This window comes from Callithrix jacchus, chromosome 7, assembly GCF_049354715.1.
Source record: "Callithrix jacchus isolate 240 chromosome 7, calJac240_pri, whole genome shotgun sequence".
Classification (NCBI taxonomy): domain Eukaryota; kingdom Metazoa; phylum Chordata; class Mammalia; order Primates; family Cebidae; genus Callithrix; species Callithrix jacchus.
In genome coordinates this window covers 98,674,379-98,700,350 of record NC_133508.1, presented here as the reverse complement: position 1 = coordinate 98,700,350, position 25,972 = coordinate 98,674,379, and the positions used below count along the sequence as shown (strand labels likewise).

The following is a 25,972-nucleotide window of genomic DNA, read 5'->3' as shown; positions in this document are numbered from 1 at the left end:
TTTTGCCTTCTTAAGCTTCCATCATCTTTGCAACAAGTTCTCTGTATTAATTGCCCTCTATTTGTAACACCTAGCTTGGTTTTCTTGGTTTCTGTTTTCCTGAATGAACCTTATCTGATACAGCAGCGATCCCCATTAGGCTGAGGAAGAGTCTGTGGTCATTTTGTTTGAACACAGTCAACCCATACCTGGCTGCCCAGTTACCATGAGACTTCCTCCTATCATGAAGATGGTTCTGCTCCTATTTCATTAAGAATTTGAGGAAATCATACATAATTTTCATAGACTTTTCCTTCCCTACCAATTAATATAACTGGAAGAGAAAAGCACCCTCTTCCGTGCATCAACTGCTGAGCTTTGGACATCCTATCCCAACTGCCTGGAGCTCTTCTCTTCCCTCTCCTCTCCTTTTCTCTCCTCTCCCATGACACATGCAATACTATTTGTTAAAATGAATGAGCGAATGACTTGACTAGAGTTGCCATTTCTAAGGCCATGAGTGATACACTTCACCAAATTCAATGGACGCCTTCAGACCTTACTTTGTTTCTTTGCTAGTGTTAGTGCTTTAATCCCTCACTTTTCATGGCTTCTCTCTCTCCTGGTTCTTTTCCCACCTCTCTTCTGATTGTGTCTCAGTCAGCTTGACAGGCCCCTCATGGAGGTCTCATGATATCTCCATTTAATTTGTCACTCTAGCTCCTGAATACATCAAATGGATACTGAATGATGACAATAGATTATTCAACTAAATTTTGCCATTTCTCTGAGATGCAATATTGTTTCTGATTTTCTCTTTTGATTGAGGAGAGGGTAGTGCATTTTCAGACACCTCTGCTTGGCCTTACCCACTATGGTAGCATTCTTATGGGTCAAGAACCCAGTATGGAAGTTGCACCAACCTCCAAGTATATCAAACCCACTTATACATTCAGGGACAGGGGAAAGGACAATTGTGTGAGTTCATGGATCCAGTGAACACACTATAAACTGGACCTTGACTAGGATTTGATCCTTTGCCTAGCCCTGTAGTCCTGCCCCTGGTATCCAGGGCATGGTGATGGTTCTGATTGCTGAGTATTCATGTCAGCTCTGTCCAACAGCCCTTGCAGTATTTGAATATTTCTTTTTCTTCAGTGTGTAGTTACCTAAGTACATGCATAGGTGCCTCAGGGAAGGACTGGGGAAATGATGACCATATACATTTGTTGTGGTGTTACAGAATACTTCCTCCTGGAGAACTGGCCTCCAGTTCAGCTAGTGAGTCTAAGTCTGAAAACAGATTCAAGTCCAGGAATTGGACAAGAGATTGAGACATTGTTTAGAAGTATCTGCCCTCAGCCTCCTGTCATCTGTCCTTGATTTACTTGGAGGTAAGTGCTGGTGATAAACCTTGTTGGCTGCCCATCTCTTTTGCCTTGATGGGCACCATGTTCTGTTAGGTATTTCGGTACATCTCCACAGGTTAGGCCCTCTTGGCTGCCACTGAGGCCATGCTTTCATTGTGAAAATTGTGTCTACTTAGTTTCTGGTGGTCCAGCTCCATCACCAGACCTTCACTGCTTTGGGGGCCACATGGTACCCATTGCTTTGTAAGTCTTTCTCCTACTAGTACCTCCCCCTTCTGAGGAGAACTCCGGAACATTTTGATGATGCCCAGAAGAATGGAAAGTCATCAAAGAGTTTTAAGCAGGGGTCAAACTTGTGTTTCACAGAGGTTACTTTAGCAGCTTTCTGCCGTTCTCACCAGCACATTCCTTCTGGTCTTGGCCTTCTCATGAAACACAATCATTTGATGAATCTTCTGGTCTTATGTCCACTCCAGCATGCCTACTTCTCTGAGCCTTTTAATAACTTTTGCAACCATCTGGCACAGCAATTAGGGCATTTTGATTTATTTAATGTGGTCCATTGCTGTTCCTTACTTTTAGGAGCTATCCTAGAAGCACGTTTACATCGTCTCCTGGGGTCCTTGCCAGAAAGTTAAATCTTGTATTTTGTCAGAGTGCTCCCAAATCAATAAGCTCATCCCACTCAATCTTACATTCCAGTCTCCTTGATCAAGTACCCTCAGAATTCAGCCCAGTACCAACTGCCTAACTTCTGCTGGTACATATTAACTATGTTTTGCAGTACCTTTGAAAAATAGTCCCTTTCCTCCATGATCAAGCCACAGATGGTCTGTCTCTGGTGGGATTATACTGTGACCTGATCCTAGTTATAGGCCTACTGGTAAGGGGGAAATTGGGAAAATGTCCTGAGGGAGCATGTGTTGTCTTTCAGAGTAGAGGCCTCTTCATTGTCTTCAGGCCAGGAGAAGTTCTTGCTCTTAATAGGGAGGAGTGGGCCATTTCTCAGGCTGAGAGAATTCAGAGAAGTCTAGGAGTTCAAAATTTGAAGGGGCATTCAACCAGATGATCCCAAGTGTTCAGCTCCATTTTTTTCGCAGCCAGGGCCCTGACCCTGTATAACAGATATGCTCTGGTTGGTCATTTAACCTTTTCTGGCACTTGACCACTTTGACCTTAACCTTCTCTGCCCTCTCACTGCACTAGATAAGAGCCTCATTATGACCTGCTAGGGAGCTGATTTCTCATTATATCCTCACATGAAAGAAGAGGCAGGGAAAGCTCTCTGGAGTCCCAGCTGCCCTCTCCTGACTCCACCATCAAAAAGGCCAATTAACCCATGGCCCAGCTTCTAGTTCCCAGGTAGGAGTCAGAATATAAGCCATGGTGGTATCTGCCAACACGATACTCTCTCCATGTGGTGCAATGGAAACCCCTTGCACATGGCTTGAAATGAATTTGGTAGATCCCTGCGTTGTCAACTCCCCATCTTTTGCCAACTCACATATAAACTCCTTTATAGAGTAGTGTAGGAACTCAAAGTGCTATTCAAAAAGTCCTAGATTATACATGCCACTTAGAAAAAGAGAAGTCTGTCAATTTTATAGTCACTGAGTATGCTTTCTACTTAGTTGTTGCAAGGTCAGAAAGACTCACTTATCCAATTAGTGGGGACATGAGACAGTGATGGCTCTGTCCTAAAATAGATGGAGAGGATGATGCTGGGAAAAGAATTCTGACCCTAATTTAAGAAAGATGCTATTAAAATAATGAGTCAGTGTTTCAAATGATGTATCTAAGGAGATGTTCTAGCCAGTCTTGTAGATTTTGTTCTTAAGAAAAAGATCTCTGCTGGTCATGGTGGCTCACACCTGTAAACCCAGCACTTTGGGAGGCTGAGGCAGGCAGATCACCAGGTCAGGAGATCGAGACCTTCCTGGCCAACGTGGTAAAACCCCATCTCTACTAAAATACCAAAAAAAAATTAGCCAGGCGTGGTGGTACCCACCTATATTTCCAAGGCTGAGGCAGGGGAATCACTTGAACCTGGGATGTGTAGATTGCAGTGAGTCAAGATTGCACCACTGCACTCCAGCCTGGAGACAGAGTGAGACTATGTCTCAAAAAAAAAAAAAAAAAAAAAAAAAGAGTGAGATCTCTTTAACACAGACTTCCAGGGAGAGGGAAATGCAAGGATGGAGTTCACTTGCTCACAATGACCTTGATCTTAAGACTTTTATACTCACCAGGGAAATTTCTTTGCTGAAAACGTGTTAGACGGAAGAATAGTACAGGTTACTTAGGCAGCAGTTATTACTGTTGTTTTCAATCAGCTTTCTTAGGTTGAAAGTATGAATTAATTTTCCTGTATGAATAAAGAACACTTATTTACTCAGCAAATTTTTTTTGGGCAGTCTCATGCGTCAGGCACTGAAGAAAGAAAGAAGATATTAAAAGGGGTCTTATAGTCTAGTAGTAGAAAAGAATGTTAAGAACATGCTTACAGAAATCTGTAATATCATCTAGTATTTTTCAATAAATTTGTCTTCAAGAGCAGTGATTTTGTATTTTACCTTTTAATACACAGGCTACAAGACAATTTCAATTCAAAAGACAGTGAAAAATTGAAGAAAAGAACAGGAATAAATGGATAGGAATCATTAGCAACAAATATTAGGCTGTAATAATAATGCCATAAGTGATAATGGCAAGAATAATTTTATTTTATAAGTAATATTTATTGAGCACTCACTATACACCAGACTCTATGCCAAGCACATTTGTAGATTAGTTTCTTTAATTTTTTATAACAGCACTTTCAGGTAAGTATATTATTTTTCTCTTTCTATAGATATGAAATTTAAGGCACAGTCGTGGGTGGCAGAGTCAGATTTGAAGACAGCAGTCTGATTCTTAACCATGGCTTCCTGCAGCCTGGGAGTGAAAACACTGCACACATTCCCTCAGCTGTAAATGATCCACTGGAATCACTTGTAAATGGGATCTGTCCTCAGGGGATTATAGCAGCTAGCCCAATTTTCCTGGTTACAAGGGAAAGGCTTCTGGCGCTTACCTCGATTTTGTGATTTGTCATGTGTGTAAATGATAAGAATCTACTAGATTTTCTCCTAGAGCACATTTGTTCCATTAATATTATCACCCTCACCTGCTTTGTGTTTGAAAATCAGTGACATCTTGTTGTAAGCTTTCATCTTGCTTGCCTCGTATGAAATCGTACTCAGAGCAGTGAGGCATTTGGAAGCAGTGAGCTTCAGGGAATTGCCTAGGCATCTGGGAGTATCAAAGCCTTTGTGAAATATTCTCATTGCCTGTGGGAAATGTGAGCCCCAAATGCATCACACCCTTTACAAGGGAGCCTCTTCCTTGCCTGGCAGAACCGAGATCCACTCCAAGAACACTTTCTTGACTCTAGCTGGTCCCCACTGGTGTGCTATTGGTGGTTCTAAAACCTCCTCTTTCAAAAGCAGAAAGAAGCTCATGGTTCCAAGGTAGGGGGCAAAGTACTTGACCCCACGGCTACACACATGACCACATGGAGACGGATTTCAGGAATATCTGCTAGGAAAGAAAGACAAGACCTCATGCTGAGAGAAAAAGTCCCCCAGGTTTAGTTGGCGCTCTGGAAAACAACTGGATATGTTATTAGTCTTTATTACAGTTTCCACAGACTAAAAAAATTGTTTATAAAACAAAAGCAGCATACAATTTAGTATGGTAACATTTTTTAGAATTTTGTTTTTGCACGGCGGAAACCAGGGCCGATGTGGTCATGGTGGAAATGAAGCCAGTTCTGTTACCCCAAAGCACCTCTCCTACAACACTAATCTGAGTAAGCCAGGCCCAACATTGCCAGGAACAGCCGGCAAGGCTCTTTGGAGAGACTTCCAGGACGAAATGCTCCAAACAACCAATGCAAGGCCCCACACCATGCAACAACTTGCACATGGCACACCCAGGCTCTGATGGCTCACATTTTCAGAAGTTGAAGAAAATATAGCAGTTCCCCTCCTTTCTTCCAATCCAGTGGGAGTTCATCACAGTTGTTAGTTCCTGGATAATATCCTGGTATACATGATTCTCGCCTTTCCTCTACCACAAAGACACCCTAGGCAAACGGAGACATCGTTCTTGTTTGCAGTTCTTTGGTTCTCAGTCAGTGAAAGATGCCAAGTGAAACATCCAAGTTTCCTGCTCGATGCTTTGGGCCAGATCATGTGAAAACTACAGAAAATCCATGTTTCCTGGCTTGGAGAATGGGAGTAACCAACTACTTTTTAATCACAAAGGAAGTGTTACAAAAAGGTTAGACTCGTAGTGAGAAAGCAAAACTGTTTAGGGAATCTATTAAAATTTGAGGGTAGGAGACCTCCTTTTGATTGTATCTTCATTTTCCCTGTGACTAGAATCATTTATTTTCCCTTTTCCTGTCATTCTGAAATTAAGTTCAGTGCCACAAGCAAGAGATTTTAAGGAACTTGCTTACATTTTAGAGGCTACCATACGTGGAAACTGTGGGGATAGTTCTTACACCTACATATTCTTAGGAAAATACAAATAGAGTTTTCATTTGTCTGATTCATTCAATGGCATGGTGACTCAGGGATGAACAAGGACAGACATGTCTCATGCCCGCAGCAGTTTGCATGTTCTAAGTGGGAGAGATATACAATCAACTTATAGATTTTTAAATTTAAATTTAAATTTAATTTTAAATTTAAATTTAAATTTAATTTCCAACAACAAAAACACTTTAAGAAAAAAATCAAGCACTATATTAAGATAAGGATATAGAAAATGAATAGGTAAGGTGATTAGAGAAGACTTCTTGGAGGAGAAGATATCTGAGCAGAAAGACAGGAAAAGTGAGCCATACGTAGTTCTAGAGGAAATGCATTCGGTAGAAAGGCAAAGCCAATGGCTCAAATCCGTGCGGGAGTGAAGTGCTGGTGGTTGAGATTAGAAAGGTAAGCAGAGACCAAAGCCTGTAGGCTCCTGTCTAGCGTGATAAGAAGCTTGCACTTCATTCCAAGTGTCATGGGAAGATTTCTGGAGACTTTGTCTATCGTTAATTTGTTCTCTTAGTTCCAAAAAGAGGTAGAAAGAATTTTATTCATTTATTCATCAATTATTTATTACCAACCGTATATCACCTGGGTTCAGTGCCAAAAGAGTTGTGACCTCTGTAACATGAGCAACTAGAAAAAAGAATGAGGAAAATTCCAGATGAGAAGGAAAATGTTATACTACTACTAATAACATAACAAGAACATGAACTACAAATATCAATGAAGTCCTTTCTGTGTATTTGGTACTCTGTATGTATTATCTCATAATGACTCAGTGTCTTATGTACTGTTAGTATTATTCTCTGAAGTCAGAAAAGCAAAGTAATACTATAGGTTAGAAAATGAACAAGCCAAGAAGTCAGGATTCGAATCCAGGTTTGTCTGATTCCGAAGCGCAAGGTTGACCAACTTAGAGGAAGGAGCTAACAAGATAAGCAATTGTGTTCTCCAAAGTTTCCTGAAAATAACAATGATCCTAAGTTTGAGCAACTCAATATGTATAGCTGCTGCTTATAGGAATGAAATATTTTATCTACTGCAGGTGGATCAGATTGATTTCAGATATATATTCCAAAATTAAACAAGTACGGCATCATAAAGCTGAGTATTAAGTTCTTTAAAAAACGATTACAGGTTCATCCATGTCCCTACAAAGAACACGAACTCATCGTTTTTTATGGCTGCATAGTATTTCATGGTGTAGGCGGGTGTTGAACAATGAGAACACATGGACATAGGGGAGGGACCGCAGGGGGTGGGGAGTTGGGGAGGGATAACATGGGGAGAAATGCCAGATATAGGTGATGGGGAGGAAGGCAGCAAACCACATTGCCATGTGTGTACCTATGCAACGATCTTACATGTTCTTCACCTGTACCCCAAAACCAAAAATGCAATAAAATAAAGAAATAAAACAAAAAACAAAACAAGACAATAAAAACCGATTACAAAACACTGCAAGGAAAGCCGCCTCAAAACTGTTATTTTTCCTTCATAAGACATGTTACAGTTTGTAATAACTATGTCCTATTTGCTCTTTCCCATGTTTTTCCCTTCTCCCCCACTGTACCATAGTCACCATAAAGGTAAAAACTAGGTCTTTCTTCACCATGATATCCCCAGAGCCTAACACAGTGCCTCAAACACAGTAGGGGCTCAATTACTATTTGTTGATTGAATGAATGAATGGATGAACGAATTAAACTTTATTTCATTTCTTTTCAAGACCTGCTTTTACTGCCATCTACCACCCCCAGTAGCATGCAGAGATGGCAGAGAGTCTAATAAACACCTGAGGTATTTTGCAATTCATGGCTGACCAATGCTGACCCTTTATTTAATTAAATCTTTCACTTGTGAATGAATCATTTCTTCCATTAATTAAAATAGGATACACATATGTCTCTGTAAAGTATGTGTCAAACGAAAGCATGCCACCTAAAATATACAGGAGGCGCTGACCACCACGGCGAGTCATCCATCATAATCTGCTAAAAAGATCGGCTCTGGAATTAGAACTAACACAATCATCTCTTATGCCCTCGAAAATATTAGTTGCAGCTTCTCAACCAATCTGTCAGCTCCTGCGTTAATATAAGGAGGAATGCATCGTGTGAAGCCCTAAGAGCACCGTTTATTCTGGAGGGCAGAGCGTGCAGCCCTCGCACTCTGGGAATGTCATCATCTCTAATAACTGTTTGGAGCCCTCGCTCTCTGGAGACTTGTATCTTGACAATTAGAGCTGGGAGGCAGCAGGGACTGCACTGTTGCAAGACTCAACACACTCAACATGTGCTTCTTCAGACCCGTCAGAAGTCAAAAGCATGCTAGCAAGAACTGACGGTGCTGTTGAAGCGGCAAAAGCGAGTTTATGTTCCATCCACCTTATGGTCGGTCTTTCTCTGCAAGGAGCAGGATGCAAACATCTATTTGCAATATTTAGTTCTAGGAAACAGCATGTGTATCCAGCCATTTTATGAAATATTTTGTCTCAGAGTAAACTACTTGCTGCCCAAACTCCAAAGGTCTCAATTAAGTACCTTAACATGTACACAAATTGTAAATTTTAATATATTTTAAAAATCACCACTGGGGATTCTCTAGGCAAGATGAAATGGAAGGAGGAATAAAGCATTGAACGACTCCACCCACTTCAAAGTGCCTCAAGTCCTCTAAAAGCCGTTTGAAACATCCTGCAAGATTTCAACACAGCAACGTTTGAAAAAGTAAGAAATTATAAAGCTCATTCTCTCAGTGAAGTGTCAGGCTCCATAGGCACAGGAATGATAAACACTCCCTTGCATATTTAGGAGGCTGTTTTAGAGGAGGCCAAGTGATTACTAACCAGTCGTGGCAACTGAATGTGTTTTATTGCTATACTTCATGCTGAATACTAACCATTCTTAATTTTTTCTTGAAATGAATCCTGTAAGGCAGGCACGAGAACATTGAAGGCGTGATAAGGACCTTTGCTATCATCAATGCTATTTCCAGTGGTGAAAGGGAGGCTCCGAAAAGTCAAGTGGCCAGTCCCAGGCCACATGGCAGGCTAACGGCAGAACCAGGGCTGCCAACCATGCTGTCTCAAAGCCTCGGCGTCCTGGGATCTTTCCCCTGGGAAGATGCACAGTGTATTCCCCCAGCACGGTGCTAGGTACTGCCAGTGGGATTGATTAATGCGTTGATTGTAGTAGCATCAGAGAATCAAAATTACTTGATGAATCAGCACTCAGGAAAATTTTAATAGCTTTTCTTAGACTGCAAGCCCAAGTCATTTGCATTACTACAGAGGTTGGGTTCAGTCACTCTTATTTGTATGTTTCTTAGTGCTTTTCTCCTGCCTTCATCACTTCCCTAACACTCATTGGGTTACCTTCTGGGTCATACGCATCTATCTTTTCAGATATATAAGTGAAAAGAAGTGGTATGTAGGTAGGCGATTCAACATATAGTCCAGGTGGATTAAAAAATTGGCAAATTAATCATTCACATGGTATAGAACAGTGATTAATCTTGAGTTGCTCTGGGTCCACATGCTGTCTTTGAGACTTAGAAGATGTGTGGTTTAACATCACTTATCTTGAGCTTTTAAAATCACTGAGCCTCAATTTTCTTCTCTGTAAAATGGGAGTAACAGTGCTTTATAGGATTGTCATGAGGACAAATTGTAAAATTTGAGGTTACTCTTAGAAATCTCACTTGTAAGTGTAATTTAATTATGTATACACACATGCAAACAATAATATTAGAACACGAGCAATGAAAAAATTAGACTAATGAATTGTCTTTATATTGACCAAAGCTGTTATGACAGGTCATTTACAAGAGCACTCTTGTGCTTGTTGGGTTACCTTATGTCTTCATAGACATCTATCTTTTCACATATATAAGTGAAAAGAAGTGGTATGTGTGTAGGCGATTCAACATATAGTACAGGTGGATAAAAACATTGCCAAATTAGTCGTTCGCGTAGCATAAATGGTGCTATTTCCTTCTCTCTCTGCCCCCACCCCATGCCACCCCCATTTGGGCACTCACTGTCCCTTGTCTGTAGAATTGCAGTAGGCTTCTCTCTGCTCCCCCACCTCTTCCTCTTTTCTCTACTGCCAATCTAGTTCTTCTTGAGTAACTTTTTAAAAAGCACATATTTGGCTATACAGTCTCTTGATTAAAAGCCTCCAATGAGTCCTATGGCTTATTGGGTAAGGCAGTAGAATCTGGTCTCAACCTACTATTATACAGCCTCATTTCTATCAGCATCATCTCCACACCTTGTGTTCTCACCAAACAAGACTACTCACCGTTCCCTCCACACCCCACACGCTTACACACCCCCATGCCTTTGCTCGTGATATATTCTGGGCCTAAAATCTTCTTTCCCCACTTCATCACCTACTGGATTCTTAGTCATCCGTCAAGTCCCAGCTACAATTTAGCCTCTTCAATGAAGCCTTTGCTTACTCCAGTTCCCTCACGGCAAAATTAATTCCTTTCTCTGCACTCTGATATGACTTTGTTCTTATCTCATGGATAGCATTTACCACATTAAATTATATTTTGTTTTATATGTGTCTGCCACCCCAAACCTGGTTGAACAAATGTTCAAAGTCATTCCTTCTTTCCACATCTATGGCTCTTTTTCCCACTGAATTCAAATACTGCCTAGAATTATTTTTAACCAGTGCTCTAGGCAACCCTCTAAAACCATCAGAGTTGACACCAGAGTGAAACATATTTGCCATTTTATAGCGACACTGTGCATGCCATGAGTGCACCAACCATGTCTTATTTATCTCTCTGCTTCTAGTACCTAACCCAGTGCCTAGTGCTTACTAAATATTTGTTAAATACATGAATGACAAAGCATGACAGCATTGAACTATTACATGTGAACTCTGAGGAACAGTTTTTGGTGCTAAGAGTTGGGTGTCAGACCTAGACTGTTAATACTTGACACCATACTTGATACTCCAGACTCTGGGATATGGGAATATAAACTGTGGTGTAGAAGGAGCTCAGATTTGAGAAATTGTTGCAAACTACTTGGTCCTGTAATACCACACGGGGCAGGGTGGTTAGGATTTCAACCAGGATTTTATATGAATTTGGAAGAAACATGCCATTCAGATCATAGCAGTACTTAAGTGTTTTACACACACACACGCATGCATATGCAAGGGCACACTTACGCATGCACACACACACAGAGACTTCTGTCGTAGAAAATAAACTTCCCATATACAAGAAACTTTACATATTATATGGAATTTATTAGACCTGTGGTAGGATATTTATCTTCTTTGCCAAAAATTTCTAAATAAATTTTTATGTTTAGAATTTTTCTTCCATTTTTTTATTGTGGCGAGATACACGTCATAAATTTACCATCTTAACCATTTTAAATTATAGTTTTCTGGTATTAAATAGATCCATAACACTAGGCAGCAGTCACCGCCATTCAGCTCCATAACTCTTTGCTTTTGTAAAACTGAAGTTCTCTACCCATAAAACAGTAGCTCCCTGTTTCCTCCTCCCTCTCAGCTCCTGGTAATCACCGTTCTACTTTATGTCTCTATGATTTTGACTACTCTATGTACCTCATATAAAGGGAATATGTTTTAGGTTAATGCAAAAGTAATTGTGGTTTTTGTGTTACTTTTTTGAAAAAAATAGCAAAAACCACGATTACTTTTGCACCAACCTATAGTATTTGTTTTTACATGACTGGTTTATTTCACTTAGCAGAATGTCTTCAAGTTTCATCCATGTTGTAGCATATGTCAGAATTTACTTCCTTTTCAAGGCTGAATAACTTTACATTGTATGTATATGCTACATTTTGCTTATCCATTCATTCACTGATGGACATGGGTTGTCTCCATGTTTTAGCTATTGTGAATGATGAGAACATGGATGGGAAAACATCTCTCCTAGATCCGGCTTTTAATTCTTTTAGGAAGATACCTTGAAGTGAAATTGCTGTATCATATGGTAATTCTATTTTAATTTTTTGAGGAACTGCTATACTGTTTTCCATAGTGACCATACCATTTTACATTTCTACCAACAGTGCACAAGGATTCCAATCTGGACATCATCACCACATTTACTACTTTCCTTTTTTTTTTTTAATAGTAATATCCTAAGTGGTGTGGGATGGTACCTCATTACAGCATTCAGGTTTTCTATTTCTTCATACGTTAGTCCTGGTAGGTCTTGTGCTCCTAGAAATTTGTTCATTTCATCTAGGTTATCCAGTTTGTTGATGGTATTCAACAGCAAACTGTATTTGTTTGGATGGTATTCAACAAACTGGATAGCCTAGATGAAATGAACAAATACATGGTATTCTCTTATGATCTCTTTTATTTCTGTAGAATCAGTAGTAATGTACCACTTTCATTTCTAATTTTGGTAATTTGAGACTTCTCTTTTTTTCCAGCCCATCATCTAAAAGTTTATCAATTTTGTTGATTTTTTGAAAGAACCAACTTTCGTTTTCATTGATTTTCAATATTATTGTTCTAAATTGTGTTTATCTCTGCTTTAATCTTTACCATTTCTTTTCTTCTGCTAGCTTTGGGTTTTGTTTATTTTTCTAGCTCCTTAAGTTAGTTGTAAAGTTAGGTTGTTCATTGGAAGTCTTTCTTGTTTATAAATATAGGCATTTATAGTTATACATTTTTCTTTCAGCACTCCTTTCACAGAATCTCCTAAGTTTTGATATGTTGTGTTTTCATTTTCATTCATTTCTGAGTATTTTCTAATATCTCTTCTGATTACTTCTTTGACTCATTGGTTGTTTATGGATGTATTGTTTAATTTTTACAAATTTGTGAATTTTCATTTTGTTTTTTTTTGACTGATTTCTAACTTTATCTTGTGATTAGAGAAGATATTTTTATGATATCTGTCTCTTAAAATCGATGAGATTTAATCTGTGACTTAGCATTTGTCTATCCTGAAATGTTCTGCATATGTCTAGTACATAGATGCAATTATGCAGTTTATTGTGCTGAGTCCCCTGTTTCCTTACTTTCTTCTTTTTGGTTGTTCTATTCATTATTCAGAATGAAGTATTGAGGGGCCGGGCGTGGTGGCTCACACCTGTAATCCCAGCACTTTGGGAGGTCGAGGCGGGCGGATCACAAGGTCAAGAGATCGAGACCATCCTGGCCAACATGGTGAAACCCTGTCTCTACTAAAAATACAAAAATTAGCCGGGCGTGGTGGTGCACTCCTGTAATCCCAGCTACTTGGGAGGCTGAGGCAGGAGAATTGCTTGAACCCGGGAGGCGGAGGTTGCAGTGAGCTGAGATGATGCCACTGCACTCCAACCTGGCACCTGGCGACTAAGCGAGACTCTGTCTAAAAAAAAAAGTATTGAAGTTTGCAACTAGTATTGTAGAACTGTCTGTTCTGTCTTCAGTTCTGTCAGTTTTTGCTTCATGTAATTTGGTGGTGTGTCACTAGGTATATAAATATTTATAATTGTCATATGTTCTTATTATATTCAACTTTTTATTAATATGTAATGTCCTTCTTTGTTTCTTCTAAACTTTTTTGATTAAAAGTCTGTTTTGTCTGATATTGGTATAGCTACTTTTGCTCTCTTTTGGTTACTATTTGCATGGATTATCTTTTTCCATCCTTTCACTTTCAATGTATTTGTGTCTTTGGATTTAATGTAAGTCGCTTGGAGACAGGAGATGAATTGATCATAATTTTAATGCATTCCACTGATTTCTATCTTTTGACTGGAGAACTTAATTCATTTATATTTAAAGTAATTACTCATAAGGAGGAATTGGCTGCTGTTAGTTTTCTATACCTTATAGATTTTTGTTCTTTATTTCCTGCATTACTGTCCAATTTTGTGTTTAGCTGATACCTTATAGTGAAACATTTAAATTCCTTTCTCATTTCTTTTTGTTTAATTATATTGGTATTTTCTCTATTGGGGATTACTTTAATATCCTACAGTTGTAACATTCTAATTGGAATGAATGTTACCAGGGTAACATTGGTAACATACAGAAACTCTGCTCTTTCACAGCTCCATCCCCTCTCCTTTTGGTGGTTAAAGTCACAAAATTGCATCTTTATGCATTGTATTCCCCAAAAAATAAACTAATGATTCTCTTAAATGCATTTGTATCTTAATTTATGTAGAAAACAAAATGTGGAGTTACATTCCAAAGTTACAATAATACTACCTTTGAGACTAACACTTTAAAAATATGTTAGTATCTTACATCATATAGAAAAAAAGGCGAGACAAAAATGGTTGTTATAATACTACTAGCTTTTATAACTTTCCATGTATTTACCTTTATTGAGAACTTTATGTCTTCATATGGTTTCAGATTACTGTCCAGTGTCCTTTCATTTCACCCTTTAGTACTCTGTTGAGCATTTCTTGCAGGGCAAGTGTAATGGTAACAAACTCTCTTACTTTTGTTTAATTGGGAATGTTTTAATTTCTCCCTCACTTTTGAAGAACAGTTTTTCTGGATATATAGATCTTTGCTGACAGATTTTTTTTTCTTTTAGTATTTTGAATGTATTAGCCCATAGCCTTCAGACCTCTAAAGTTTTTGAGAAGAAATCTGCTGATAATATTAAATTTTCATGTACAATCATGTGCTCCTTAGTGATAGGGATATATTTTGAGGACTGCATTGTCAGGCAATTTTGTCATTCTGTGAATATCAGTGAGTGTACATACACAGACCTACATAGAATAGCCTGCTATACACCTAGGATATATAGTATAGCCTATTGCTCCTAGACTACAAACCTGTACAACATGTTACTATACAGAGTACTGTGGGCAACTGCAACACAACGGTAAGTATCTGTGCTTCTAAACATGGGAAATTCGGTACAGCAAAACTATGCTACTAGAATCTCATGGGACCACTGCCTATCCATTGTTGACAGAAATGTCATTATGCAGTGCATGACCATATGTGACAAATCACTTCTGTCTTGCTGCTTTCAATATCCTTTGTTTTTTTGAAATTTTTTGATTATAATGTACCTCTGTGTGGAGCTCTGTGAGGTCATCTTGCTTAGAGTTCATTGAGATTATTGATTGTTTATATTCAAGTCTTTCATCAAATTTGGGAAGTTCTCAGCTATTATTTCTTTAAATTTTCTCTCTACCTCTCTCCTTCTCCTGCAGGAGCTCCCACATTATGTATGTTACTCTGTTCGAGCATGTTCCACAGGTCCCTTAGGATCTGTCCACTTTTCTTCAATCCTTTTTCTTTCTATTGGTTGGATGGAGTAATCTTTTCTTTTCTTTTTTTTTGAAACTAAATCTTACTCTGTTGCCCAGGCTGGAGTGCAGTGGCATGATCTCAGCTCACTGCAACCTCTGCCTCCCAGGTTCAAGCAGTTTTCCTGCCTCAGTCTCTTGAGTAGCTGAGACTACAGGTGACTACCACCATGCCTGGCTAATTTACAGTAATTTCCACTGTCTTATCTTCAAGTTTGCTGATTCTTTCTTCTACCAGCTCAAATCTGCCTTCGAATACCTCTAGTAATTTTTTTTTTTTTGGTTCAGTTATTGCACCTTTTAGCTCCAGAATTACTTTTTTGGCTTCTTTTTGGGTTTTCTGTATCTTTATTGATATTTAAATTTTGTTCATACATTGTTTTCCTGACTTTCTTCACATCTTTAGTTCTTTGAGGGTCTCTACAACAGTTGTTTTAAAGTTACTGTCTAGTAGATTGACTATCAGATATTTTTCAGAAACAGTTTGTATTTTTTTTCTTTAAATGGGCCACATTTTTCGATTTCTTTGTATCAGTTCTGACTTTATGTTAAAAATTGCACATTTGAATTTAATAATGTAACTCAGGAAATCATTTAATTCTTCTCCAGACATTACTGGTTTTTACAATTGCTTTTATTTATTGTTTTTATTTTTGTCTGCTGTTGTAGGCTATCTCTGTGTCAAGGTTTAGTCTAAGGCATAAATGTAAGTTATTCCTAGGTTTTTCCTGAGCCTTGCCTTTCCCTGAGCATACAGAGTCCATTTCTAATTTTCCCCAAATATGCAGTTGTTTTGAATGCCCTATTCTTTAGTAAAAGAGGAAAATGGAAGGGGAGAGAGGGTGCTAGTCCCTTAAATCCTATAGAAGCCACCTCAGTTGGAGGACAAGTGGCTTGCAACAATGTGGGAGGTGCAACAACGTTACTTCCAGCCTCTTTGTAGCTCTGTGGTTGGAAGCAGCAACCAGTTATCAGAGCACAGATCTATGATATTTGGAGGACAAGGTGATTTGTCCCCACCACAGTTCCTGTAAGCTGTGTGTAAGGGAGGAGGAGGGTGATGAGTAGCTACTGCTGTGATAAGAGTTGAAATAGATTGAAATTAACTACGATTACTCTGCAAGCCTTCCTCTGAAAGTCACAAACCTTCAATAGACTCTAGAGGTCCAAAATAGTTGCATCAGACAGATTCTACCAGTATAATTGTCGTCTAAGTGCAGAGACAGATTGTTGGTGCTCCCTACTCTGCCATCTTCCCAGATTTCGCCAATATCCAGTTTTATAAGAAAAATTATAGTTTTTGTTGTTGTTGTTGTTTTTTTTGAGATAGAGTCTCGCTCTGTTGCCCAGGCTGGATTGCAGTGGTGCAATCTTGGCTCACTGCAACCTCTGCCTCATGGGTTCAAGGGATTCTTCCACCTCAGCCTCCCAAATAGCTGGGACTACATATGTGCACCACCATTACTGACTAACTTTTGTGTTTTTAGTAGAGACAGGGTTTCACCATGTTGACCAGGCTGGTCTTGAACTCCTGACTTTGTGATTTACCCACGTAGGCCTCCCAAAGTGCTGGGATTACAAGTGAGCCACCACGCTTGGCCTACATACAGCTTTAAAATGTACGTTAACAGGAAAGGTAAATTCCCTTAATAGGATGACAATTATTATTATTGTTAATAATACAAACATTGATTAAATCCTTGTTATGTACCAAGAACTGTCTTAGCTATATGATACACATGGTCTCATTTGGTTCACACAACAGTGCTCTGAGATTGGTACTATAACCTCCATTTTGCAGATGAAGATAGTGAGTATCAGAGAGGTTAAGTTGCATAATATTGCACCCCTAGTGAATAACAGAAGTGAGATTCAAAGCAAGATATGGAGGAGCCTCTCTGAATGTATTCTGGTGCAGGGGCTGCCTGACTCAAAACAAAAAAATAAGATATACTACACTTCAAAAACCATGCTCATTTTTTTTCTCTTTTTAATATTTTTGCCCTACTTTAAAACTAACAAGTTAAAAAAAAACACACACTTGGCCAGGCATGGTGGCTCCTGCCTGTAATCCTAGCACTTTGGGAGGCCAAGATGGATGGGTCACCTGAGGTCAGGTGTTTGAGACCAGCCTGGCCAACATGGTGAAATCTCATCTCTACTAAAAAATGCAAAACTTAGCTGGGCATGGTGGCAGGCATCTATAATCCCGGCTACTCAGGAGGCTGAGGCAGGAGAATAGCTTGAACCTGGGGATGGAGGTTGCAGTGAGTTGAGATCACTTCACTCCAATCTGGGCAAAAGAGTGAAACTCCATCTCAAAAAAAAACCAACAACACTCTTAACCATTGTGTTGTAGTATCTCATGAGAATCCATATTTTGCATTCTGTATTAGTCAGCTTTTTCCACAATAATACTGTGTAATAACTACTTTAAAACTCAATGGCTTAAAACAACATGCATTTATTCTTGTGTTCAAAGGTTTGCTGATCAACCATGATTTGGCTGAGCTCATCTGAGAAGTTCTGTGTTTGTGTTTGCTCCAAATTTGTTTATTTTGGTGTCTAGGCTAAAGAAACAGTAGCTATCCATGCCACGTGCATGTCAAGGTAGGCCACCAGCGCATAAGATTGAAGCTGTATCAAGCATGCACATTTAAGGCATATGTGGTGTCCATGAACACTTAATCAGTCAAAGCAAACTGCATGGCTAAACTCAACATCAATGTGGGAGAGAGGTACCCATGATGGCAAGAGGAGGGGAGTAGATGCTTACTAAATAGCAATACAAAGTATTGTACAGTCCTTTTATTTATTTGTTTTTTTCATAACATTTGAGTCAACTTAATCCTTTTCATTTGGGCAGGTATTGTTTCAGTTTTATTACGGCGCAGAGATGCTAAATTCCAAAGCTGCTACTGAAGATTTTAGCCCTTCCAGCCCTTAAGTAGTTCTGTGCTGAGTCCTCAAATGTTGGCTATTGAACTCTTTAGAATGGTGCCATTGTTGGGAGATCTCAAATCCACACTATTCTTCACTTGACTCCCTGCCGAATCCATCAAGGTGTTTATATATTTTTTAAAACCCTGCAATAAAATTTTGATTTCCTCAAGACCAATGTATTTTCAGAAATCCAGAAGCTGTTTGTGAATAGCTCTTATAAGGAATCAGAATAAGGTCATCAAGTTTTAGAGCAGCCTTAAGAGGGCACTTAGTTCAACCTTCTCATTTTACAGATGAGGAAACAAATAGTTTCAGTTTCAAGCTTTCGGTTGTCATATACAATGGGATACATTTTTTTCATGTAAAGAAAGCAATGAGAAAAAAATCTGGGGTGACTTTTCATATCTTACTGCAACTATAATTCTGCAACAGAGACCTATGTTCAGTTGATTTTATGAGAATCCTCATGTGACCTGCTCACTTTATCACTACAACCAACTTCCCTGATTGCCTAGAAAAAACAAAACTTAAGTCACCTCCTCCAGTGTTCTGAGGCCATCCAGGACTGTTTTCTCCTTGGAAAGGCACCAAGCCCCATTTTTCAGAAAGAGAATTATAAGCATTGTTTCAGACCAGAAACTTCCAATATTGAGCTAATGTTTTCCCCGATTATAACTGTAAAGTTAGAATGAAGAGTGGGCTGGGAGTGAAGCTAAGAGCAAAGATTAGAAAAAGCTAAGGTAAAAAGTAAAATTCATTAGATAAATATCTATTGAATATCTCCCATGTTGTCAGGTCTGGTTCTAAGGCACTAAGGTTTTGGTGTGAACAAGACAGAAAAAACCACTGTGCTCATGGTGCTTCCAGTTAACCTCGACATGTAACTAAAGTGTTACGGAAGCTAAAGTACAGGATGTGATGGCAGCATGCAGTGTGACGTTTATCCTGGTGTATGTGGGGGCCTGAGGAGAGAGAGCTTTCCAGGCAGAGAACAGAGCGCGTGCGAGGGCTTAACAGAACTGAGGAATGGCCAAGAAGCCAAACCTTAGCAAGGAAGAGGCTGGACAGGTGGTCAGGGCCCAGGCTGTGGGAGGGGACTTAGAGGACAAGGGTAGAGCTTTGGACTTTATTCTAAGGATAAAGAGGAGACATTCTCTGAAGGCTCTGAAGTAGGCAAAGGATATACAGTAATTGTATTTACTTTATAAAAGGAATACCCTGGCTGTAGTGTCAAGAATAAATTGGAGCAGGAAGAAAGAAGGAACTGGGGGAATCTTAGAGAATTTTGTGGAGAACAAAGTAAGAATCGGGCTGGTGAATCCACATATTCCACTGAGGTTGGCTATAGATTTTGTAGAGAAAATATGCAGCATGAGTGTGTGTGTTTGTGTGTGCGAATGTGCAGCCATATGTTCATATATTAAATGAAGCATATTGAGGGCCCTCTCTTATGGTGTGTGTATATATGTATATATATTTCTTTTCTTGTTTTTTTTTTTTTTTTTTTTTTTTTAAGACAGGGTCTTGCTCTGTCACCCTGGCTGGAGTGCAGTGGTGCAATTTTGGCTCACTGCAACCTCTGCCTCCCAGGTTCAAGCGATTCTCCTGCCTCAGCCTCCCAAGCAGCTAAGATTACAGGCATGCGCCATCACACTCGGCTAGTTTTTGTATTTTTAGTAGAGACAGGGTTTTGCCATGTTGGCCAGGCTAGTCTCGAACTCCTGACATCAGGTGATCCACCTGCTTTGGCCTCCCAAAGTGCTGAAATTACAGGCATGAGCCACCATTCCCAGCCTCTTATGGTATATATATAAGTTGTAAGACATGATGCTTTGATATACATACACATAGTGAAATGATTACTAGCAAATTAATATATACACCTCCTCGCAGTTACCTTTTCTGCGGGAGTGGGGATGGTGAGAACATCTGAAATCTACTCTCTCAGCGAATTTCCAGTATGCAATACAGTATTATTATTATTATTATTAATTTTTTGAGAGGGGGCGTCTCACTCTGTCACCCAGGCTGGAGCACAGTGGCACAATCACGGTTGACTGCAACCTTGACTTCAGCTCAAGTGATCCTCCTGCCTCAGCCTCCCGAGTAGCTGGGACTACAGGCACATGCCACCATGCCTGGCTATTTTTTGTTTTGTTTTGTGGAGTTTTGCTGTGTTGGTCAGGCTGGTCTCAAACTCCTGGGCTCAAGCAATCCCTCCACATCGGCCACGATACAGTATTATTAACTATAGTTCTCATGCTGGGCATTAGTTCTCTGGACTAATCCTACATAGCTACAACTTTGTACCCTTTGAGCTATGTCTCCTCATTTCCTCCTCCTCCCCACCCCAGTAACCACCATTCCAGTCTCTGTTTCTATGTATTTGACATTTTTAGATTCCACATATAAGTAAGATCCACATATAAGTAAGATCATGCCACAGTTTTCTTTTTCTTTCTGTGTCTGGTTTATTTCACTAACGTCCTTCAGGTTCAGCCACATTGTTGTGAATGGTAGGATGTTTGAAGGGCCTCTCTTATCTAAACTCACCCAGAACATCCAGATAGCCCAGGAATAGGATGACTCCTTTGGGGTTTGAGAATGTCTCTGGAACATACTGCTTGAAACACAAGAATGGCCTTAAAGGCAAAGTTGGAAAATTGGACGCGTATAGTTAGCTCTCTTTCCTCCCGAAACCCACTAACACAGATAGCAGAATTTTGAAAGTGAAAATGCGGTGAAAGGCGGTGACTGGCCTGCCAGACCCCATCAAACTGTACACAGTCTGCACGGGAAACTCCAAGATCAACTTGATTCACATTCAGAGCAGTGAAAACAGCGCAGGACTGGTGACACCTGGTACCTCTGGAGGTGAGAGTGAAGGTGGGGCTGAAAAAGGAGGGTTGGTGAGAGGGTTTTATTTTATTTTATTATTACTTTTTTAAAGACTCAGTGACTCAGTCTTGCTCTTGTCTGCCAGGCTGGAGTATAACGGCATGATCTCAGCTCACTGCAACCTCGGCCTCCTGGGTTCAAACGATTTTCCTGCCTTAGCCTCCTGAGTAACTGGGATTACAGGCATGCACCACCATGCCTGGCTAATTTTTGTATTTTTAATAGAGACAGGGTTTCACCATGTTGGCCAGGCTGGTCTTGAACTCCTGACCTCAGGTGATCCACCCGCCTTGGCCTCCCAAACTGCTGGGATTATAGACGTGAGCCACTGCACCTGGCCAAGAAGGGTTCTAGAAGCAGTTGGCCTCTCCCCGTACCGTGTTCCCTCATGACATGCATCCACATGGCTCCTTCTTCTTCTCTATTGCAGTAAGTGGTAGGAGAGATTTATTTTCTGAAGACAGTAACCAGGAGGTTTCTGAACTAGAGAAGCCAGAGAGCATGGAGATCTGGAGGACGATGTACTGAAAACGGAGGAATTAAAAGACTATAGAGTAGCTGACTGAATATTTGGGTTCCAGCCTTCTTCTCACACGTGGCTTCCAGAACACAGCAACCAGGTGCATATTCTTCAAGTAGGGGACTGAAGAGTCTTCTCTGGGCAACTGACCAACCCAAGAGGAGAAGCCTAAAGTAAGGGTTCCCTAGAAAACAGTCAAGTCATGTCACTCCCAGTGCCAGGAAGAAAGCTATGTGAACACAAAGGCAGAGATCAGGGCAATGCGTCTGCGAGTCAAGGACCAGCAAAGATTGCCAGCGAGCTGGGAGAGGCGTGTAAGAGAGCCTCCCTCACAGCCCGCAGAAGGGACCAACCCTGCCTGCGGAACTGTGAGACACACATTGCTCTTGTCTAAGCCACCCAGTCTCTGGTACTCTCTCTCTTTTTTTTAACTCATCATCATCATCATATTATTATTATTATTATTATCATTATTATTTTGAGACGGAGTTTTGCTCTTGTTACCCAGGCTGGAGTGCAATGGCGCGATCTTGGCTCACCGCAACCTCCACCTCCTGGGTTCAACAATTCTTCTGCCTCTTGAGCAACTGGGATTACAGGCACGCACCACCATGCCCAGCTAATTTTTTGTATTTTTAGTAGAGACGGGGTTTCACCATGTTGACCAGGATGGTCTTGATCTCTTGACCTCGTGATCCACCTGCCTCGGCCTCCCAAAGTGCTGGGATTACAGGGTTGAGCCACCGCACCCGGCCTTAACTCATCATATTATTATTTTTTTAACTTTTATTTTAGGTTTGGGAATACACATGCAGTTGTGTTACATAGGTAAACACCTGTAATAGGGGTTTGTTGTATATATTATTTCATCAGCCAGGTATTAAGCCCAGTATGCAAAAGTTATCCTTTCTGCTCCTCTCCCTTCCTTCACCCTCCATGCTCAAGTAGACCCCAGTGTCTTTGTTTCCTTCTTTGGTTTATAAATCCTTGTCATTTATCTCTTACTTATAAATAAGAGCATGTAGTATTTGGTTTTCTGTTCCTGCATTAGTTTGCTAAGGATAATAGCCTCTAGCTTCATCCATGTTCCTGCAAAAGACATGATCTCATTCTTTTTTATGGCTGCATAGTATTCCGTGGTGTATATGTATCATGTTTTCTTTATCCAGTTTTCACTGATGGACATTTAGATTGATTCCATGCCTTTGCTATTGTGAATAGTGCTGCAATGAACATTCGTGTACACGCATCGTTATGGTAGAATGATATATAGTTCTCTGGGTACCTACCCAGAAGTAGGATTGCTGGGTCAAATGGTAGTTCTGTTTTTAGCTCTTTAAGGAATCACCACACTGTTTTCCACAATGGTTGAACTAATTTACACTCCCACAAACAGTGTATAAGCATTCCCTTTTCTCCACAACCTTGCCAATACCTATTATTTTTCGATTTTTTTTTTGAGACGGAGTAGCCTGTTGCCCAGGCTAGAGTGCAGTGGTACAATCTTGGCTCACTGCAACCTCCACCTCCTAGGTTCAAGAGATTCTCCTACCCTAGCCTCCAAGTATCTGGGACTACAGGCATGCACCACCACACCCAGCTAATTTTGTATTTTTAGTAGAGATGGGGTTTCCTCATGTTGGCCAGGCTGGTCTTGAACTCCTGACCTCAGGTGATCCACCTGCCTTGGCTTCCCAAAGTGTGGGAATTACAGGCATGAACCATGGTGTCCATCCTATTTTTTGATTTTTAGTAATAGCCATTCTGGCTGGTGTGAGGAGGTATGTCACTGTGATTTTGTCTTGCATTTCTCTAATGATTAGTGATATTGAGCTTTTCTTTATGTGCTTGTTGGCCACATGTATGTCTTGTATTGAGACGTGTCTGATCATGTCCTTTGCCCACTTTTTAATGGGGTTGTTTGTTTTCCTCTTGTAAATTTTTTAAGTTCCTTATAGATGCTAGATATTAGATCTTCATGTGGCACCTTCTTACATTAGGCCTAGCAAACAAATACACATGGTATGTGGGAGCTCATTTCCACGTGCTCCATGAAGGAAAGACCTGTGTTTCTGAATCTTCCTCTGAAGGAAGGAGGAAAGGAAAGCAGAAAAGAGGGAGGGAAGGAAGAAAAGGGGTGGGCCACAATATGCCTGCACCTGCCTTGACCCCAGCAGGACCTCAAAATCTGCCTTTGAGCAAAAGGGCTTATACTTCTGTACTTAATCTTTATATCATCATCAGATGTTTACGTATAACATTGATAGTTGAAATACAAACGTATATACATACCAAAGAAAAGCAGAGAAGAAAATTCTTCTTTTTTCTCCAGGTCTCCAGATGAGAGACTAACTGCTTGGTAATGTTGAGGTTAAAAAAAGAACGTGAAGTCAATAAAGGATGAAAAATGTTGCATTTTAATTTGTTGACTCTAACTTTTTTCTCTGACCAAATAAGATAACTGCTTTGGGGTGGGCTGGCTCTTGTCTTACTTCTTCCTAGGAACTCACAGAGCCAGGGAGACACTGACAGAGGATGTCCTTTCTGGATTTGCTTAGGAACATTTAGAAAACTTTCCAAAGATCAGCGGTAGATGGATGGCAGCCGTAAGGTAATAGCTACCATTTCCACTCAGTTGTCCAGGCTCCAGTACATGATACATAAACCACACGCAGCCTCACTGTGGTTCAGAGGTTAAAAGTTATTAACTGAAATCAATTGAAATAAAAAGAGCCACATCTGCCTCAGTACACAATTAACTTCTCCAGACGGCTTTGGCCTGCACTGCAGGGGACACACACACACATGCACACACGCACACACACACATGCATGCACGCATTCTCACTCAGTAACCCGGGGGGAGAGCAGAGGCAGCTGCAGGAGCCAAAAACCTCCCCAGTCCTAATTAAAGCCTCAAAGTTTCCAGGCAACACAGCCAAGGAAAAATCATTTCCAAGCCGAAGACCCCCAGCCCCCAAACCCGGCAAAGGAAACGGGTCGTTTGGTTTAATCAGCCCGTGTGCACATTCTCTCTCCCCAGGTTGCCAAGACGGGCCTGTACCTAGCAGAGGTATTTGTGTAATCAAAGCTTCTGGAACTTTCCCTGCCAAGGCTACCAATGTGAATAGGCTCCCGAGGTAAAAATGTCCTCCCCGCTGGGGACGGCGCCCTTGAAGTCTACATCAAAATCAAGCCAGGGTCACAGCTGTTGCGGCACCCCACAGTGGAAAACTTGCAAGAAATCCCAGCCTGAACTACTGCTTTGCCTCAGGTCTACAGGAAACAGGGCCCAGAGTTGGGGGGAGAGAGAGAAAGGAAGGAGAGAGAGAAAAAGGGAGGGGGGAGAAAGAAAGGAGGGAAATAGAGAAAGGAGGGAGGGGGAGAGGGAGGGAGAGCGAGAGAGAGGAGAAAGAGAGAGAGAGAGAGAGAGAGAGAGAGAGAGAGAGAGAGAGAGAGAGAGAGAGAGAGAGAGAGAGAGAGAGAGAAAGAGAAACTTTGGGGTGGGAAGACAAAGTCACTTGGGAACCTTGTGCTCTTTACGGAGACAGCCCAACGCCCACCCATCACCATCACCCTCATCCCTCTTAAGTGAGCTGAGGTTCCCGCAGGTTGGCCAAGAACCACTAGGTGGCAGCAGATTAACTCTTCAGATGCCAGAATGGGCTGGGAGCAGTTGGGAGCTGAGTATGAAAACTTTGTATTTGGTCACTTCCCTCAGAGGAAAGAAAAAAAAATGACTTTTTCTGTACCCCAAAAGTCTTTGGCTTGTAGATTAAGTATTGGAGAAAAATCTATGAGGGGTTAAGATTGCTTCTTGGGTCACCCATTCTTGTGATGGCTTGAATTAGAGTGAAATGCAATTATTAATTGTATGTGCTCCAGGTTGCATAACTTTGATGCTGATGACACTTGGTTCACACTTGGTTCAAGGGACTGAAAGGTCCTTTAAGAAGTTTATGCTCACATTCAAATTCCCTTCAACAGATGCTGAATATAAGAATAAATGGGTGGGACATGATCGTTCATGCCTGTAACCCCAGTACTTTGGGAGGCTGAGGGGGGTGGCTCACCTGAGGTTGGGAGTTCAAGAGCAGCCTGACCAACTTAGAGAAACCCCATCTCTACTAAAAATACAAAGTTAGCTGGGCATAGTGGTGCATACCTGTAATCCCAGCTAATCGGGAGGCTAAGGCAGGAGAACTGCTTGAACCGGGAGGCAGAGGTTGTGGTGAGCCAAGATCACATCATTGCACTCCAACCTGGGCAACAAGAGTGAAACTCCATCAAAATAAAAGAAAGAAGAAGAAGAATAAATGAGTATGTTCCATTTTCCAGGGACAGTGCTCATGGTCACCTAGATGGCCAAGGCCCCTGGTCTCTGGGAGTTAATG

General features: G+C 40.6%; 1 long non-coding RNA gene across 1 annotated transcript in view; it reads left to right on the top strand.

Moving 5' to 3' along the window:
• Window positions 1-24,000, top strand: part of LOC118142957 (uncharacterized) — a 40,471-nt gene extending 16,471 nt beyond the window's left edge. Inside the window, exons 2-3 of the long non-coding RNA XR_004726959.3 lie at window positions 20,874-21,035; window positions 21,490-24,000. This is a non-coding gene — a long non-coding RNA (uncharacterized LOC118142957). The remainder of the gene's footprint in view (window positions 1-20,873; window positions 21,036-21,489) is intronic.
• Window positions 24,001-25,972: the final 1,972 nt, after the last annotated feature.